This window comes from Cyanistes caeruleus, chromosome 2 (assembly GCF_971803275.1).
Source record: "Cyanistes caeruleus chromosome 2, bCyaCae1.hap1.1, whole genome shotgun sequence".
Classification (NCBI taxonomy): Eukaryota; Metazoa; Chordata; class Aves; order Passeriformes; family Paridae; genus Cyanistes; species Cyanistes caeruleus.
Genome location: NC_141702.1, coordinates 105,092,606 through 105,096,682, shown reverse-complemented (window position 1 = coordinate 105,096,682; position 4,077 = coordinate 105,092,606). Strand labels below are relative to the sequence as shown.

At 47.7% G+C, this 4,077-nt stretch overlaps 1 long non-coding RNA gene across 1 annotated transcript; it reads left to right on the top strand.

The window, feature by feature from the left end:
* Positions 1–530: 530 nt before the first annotated feature.
* LOC147655079 (uncharacterized) lies at positions 531–2,926 on the top strand. Its single transcript, XR_015283768.1, has 2 exons — positions 531–862; positions 2,249–2,926. It is a non-coding gene; the product is annotated as an uncharacterized LOC147655079 (long non-coding RNA).
* Positions 2,927–4,077: the final 1,151 nt, after the last annotated feature.

The window sequence follows — 4,077 nt, the reverse complement described above, 5'->3', positions numbered from 1 at the left end:
TTTCCTGTCCCAGAATGCCTCTGAGCTATGGAAGCTGAGAGGCCAGGCTTCCCTTCCCTTCCCTTTCTTTTCCCCCTGGGTTGCCGGGAAACCAAGCCCCCCCTCTCTCCTCCGCTGCCCCTCTGTGGAGAATACTCCTACACCTTTGTGGGCATTTGAAGAAGTTGGTGTCTGTTATTTCTTATCTTGGTGTGTGTAACCTTGATTTGTAGAAAGTTTGTAAGATGTACTAACTGAGAAAAATAATTGGTTCTCTCTCTGATGTTCCCTCCCTCCGAGAAACCCTGCTAAAAGAGACCCCCCAGACCCCAAATCCTTGGTCTCTCGTCCCTTGGATTCCCCTTCACAGAAATAAACTGTGGAATGCAAACCAGAGAGAGAGTCCCCCCCTGATTTCTTTACTCGCTCTATAGACTTGAATTCTTGAAGAAAATCAGTGAATCTCACAAACATATGCTGGCTCAAAACTCGAGTGAAGAGAAACCTCATCACTGAGCTAGCCGGGTCACACTCGGGAAGATCGAGTCAGGTGGCGCCCAACGTGGGGCTGGCCTGTCCCTCAATGAAGGGGACAGAAGAACCACGGAAGGTGAGATTCTGACCACCGCTGGGACGACATCTACCCCAGAAGTGTCTCTTCGCTGTTCTAAGTGGAAGACGTGCTGGGGAGAAAAGCAAGAACCCCTAAGCACCGAGGGGCTGCTTTTGAGAGCGAGACAACGGCAGGAGCATTCAGAAGACTGAATTCCCCAAAGGGGGGAAGTGGTGAAGAGGGAGTGGGTGAGAGAAGAGTCCCATCCCAGGTGAAACTTCTGGATGCAGAGCAGTTTGGAGCCGTTGGTGAAATAGCTGCAACGGACAGGTGAGATCACAGAGATGGGTGCAAGACTGTCTGTAGCACAAAGGGGGATTTTTAATCAAGTGATTGGCATTTTGCAAATTGGAGAGAAACCGTTTTCTAAGAAAAAGGTGAAAAAATTAGTGAATTGGGTTTTTTTAAATTTTCCTCAAGTGTCTCCTGCAGATATAACTTCTGTTTCCTTTTGGAACAGAGTGGGGACAAAATTGACTGAATCTGTGAATGCTGGAGATAGTTCAGCAGAGAAAGTAATCCATTTGTTTGTTTTGATTAGACTAACCCTTATTGAAAAAGAAGAAAAAAGGTTATCCAATCCTAACCCTGATAACCCTGTTTCTTTACCTCAACCCTGTTACCCTAAGCTGGGAGAGTCCTCTCAGCACCCCTGTTCCAGTAGCTCTGGCCAAGCTGTTGGAAACCTTTCCCTAAAACCCATCCCAGCTCCCTCTCCTACCCCTCTTTACCCTCAATATTCCTCTCCTTTTATTCCTGGTGGTCTTTTGGGTACACAAAATGGAGGAGACCACACGGGGAGTCTCCCCCCAAGTGTTACACAAAGGGCCCAGGAACTTCAAAATGGTGGTGAGCACATGGTCGACCCCCAAGTTGCTTCTTCTTCCCACAATCCCTTTGTTTCCCCTCCCCCCTTCAACCCTTTCCTCCCCCAAGACCTCCCCCCTCCTGGTCCTCCAGACCCTCCCTCCTCTGCCTCCGCCCCACCCCTCAGGGGTGTCTCCCTCCCAAGGCACCCTGCCCCTGACCCCTCCTACCCCCCCTGCAACCCCGCCTGCCCTCTCTCTGCTGCTGGCTCCCAGGTCACTCCCTCCAGCTCACACAGAGTGGGGAAGGGAGGGGGTGAAGGGACAAACCAGGAACAGAGACCTGCCTTCTTTGCAGCACCTGTAACTTATGGGAGGGGAGGAACATTACCAGAATGGAATGAAATGTCATTTCAATTGAAAATGGAATTATGCAAAGCAGCAAAGGAGTTTGGAAAGGAAAGCCAATTTTTTAAAAGTCTTTTAAAGGCAACCCTCTCCTCCAACCAATTGGTCCCACATGATTTGAAGGATTTGTTTTCCTGCCTTCTATCCCCAGGAGAATATTTGCTCTGGGAAGGGGCTTGGAAAAAATTGTTGAAAACCCTTTTGGGAGAATTACTGAGCAGTGATTTTGAGGCTTTAGATGAAAGGGGTAAAATAATTACCATGAATCACTTATGTGGCGAAGGTGATTGGAGTGAACCTGTTGACCAGGCCCAAAATTTGCCAAAAGGAGTTAGAGAGAAAATAAAGAAAGCTGCAGAGAAAGCATTTTTCAGTATTCCTCTTTCTGAATCTGTTGTTCCCTATGCTCAAGTTAAACAGCGTTCTGATGAAAGATTTGTAGATTTTGTGAATAGATTAAAGGTACAGATTGAAAGACAAGTGCAGAATACCACCCTGCACTCTGACTTGCTGTTGGAAATGGCTCGAGTGAATGCGAACGAAGCCTGCAAAGCTCTGATTCGGGTGCTGCCGAAGGATCCACCACCGACCTTGACAACTTTAATCGAGATGTGTACGGATGTAATCAGCACTTCAATGCCAAGGACTGAGGATTCCCAGAGAACCCCAGGAAGGATTGCAGCCACAACTGTACCTACTCTGCCATCGCCAGCCAAGCCGAAGGGACCGTTCACCTGTCATCGATGTGGACAGCCAGGACATTTTGCAAAGTTCTGCCAAGTGCTATATCCTAACAAGCAAGGGCAGGGAAACCGGGAAAAGGGAGGGGGTCCTCAGAACCAAAAAAACTAGATACCCAGCGCGAGTCTATTCCGCGCAGAGACACAAGTGGAATAGAAGTCACAGGGGGAGGGAAAATTGAATGTGATAACAGTCTTAAACGTGACATTTCTCACAGGTCTGACTTCTGCCACCGAAATAACATCAAGGGTTATGAAGATTGGAAGCCAAAATTACCTCTCAAATTGTTTACTGTGAAAGATCATTTTTTTAGGTCTCGCCACTGGACAGTTGTTTCCGTTGACCCACTGAGGGAAAAACTGACCCCCGACCTGAATTGTAAGTTTCTTGTTATTGGGGACACAAAAAACACACCCCCAGAGATTGAAATTTCTCCTGTCACTCTTTCAGCTGACTTGGATGCACTCATCCTTTTGGCACGGTGCATCAACCCACCATTCTACCTGGCACAAGGGCAGGTAATTGCTCAAGCTATTCCCATTCCATCAGGGATCCCAGTAGATGATGCAGCACCTCAGATCTACTGGGCTCAAGCAGTGGGAGAAAACAAACCCATCATCTCATGCCATTTGAAGAAAGGTAGTGAAGGCATGGGAATGACAGGCATGATAGACACAGGAGCAGATGTGACTGTCATCCCTGAAAGGAGATGGCCACCACAATGGGAACTGCAACCGATGGTTAGCCACATCCAAGGTATAGGGGGAGCCCAATTGGCCAAGATATCAAAGGAACCCATTCAGATTAGAGGACCTGATGGGCAAATAGCATCTATTCGCCCCATTGTCACTGATTTCCAGGTTCCCCTGTGGGGAAGAGATGTCATGTCCCAATGGGGAGTCCGCATTCACATTCCAAAAACACCTCAGGATTTTTGATTGCGGCCACTGAGAAGCACCAGACCCAAAAACTAGAATGGACCACAGATTCCCCAATTTGGATACCCCAGTGGCCGCTGAGTAAAGAGAAATTAAAGGCGCTAAATGAGTTAGTAGATGAGCAATTGGCCCAAGGCAATATTGAACCTACTTTTAGCCCTTGGAACTCCCCAGTGTTTGTCATTAAAAAGCCAGGGAAAGACAAGTGGAGATTAGTTCATGATCTGAGAGAAATTAACAAAGTCATTGTAGACATGGGACCTCTTCAGCCAGGAATGCCGTCTCCCGCCATGCTTCCTCAAGATTGGGAATTGGCTGTGATTGACATCAAAGATTGCTTTTTCAAAATTCCTCTAGACCCTATAGATGCCTCCAGGTTTGCTTTTTCTGTGCCTTCCCTCAACAGAGAAGCCCCAATGAGAAGGTTTCATTGGAAATCCCTTCCCCAAGGGATGAAAAATTCACCTGTGATTTGCCAATGGTATGTTGCCACCTTGTTATCCCCTGTGCGAGCTGAGGTGGGGGAAGCCATTATCCTGCATTATATGGATGATGTGCTAGTGTGTGCCCCCCAGGAAAAATTGCTCCAGTC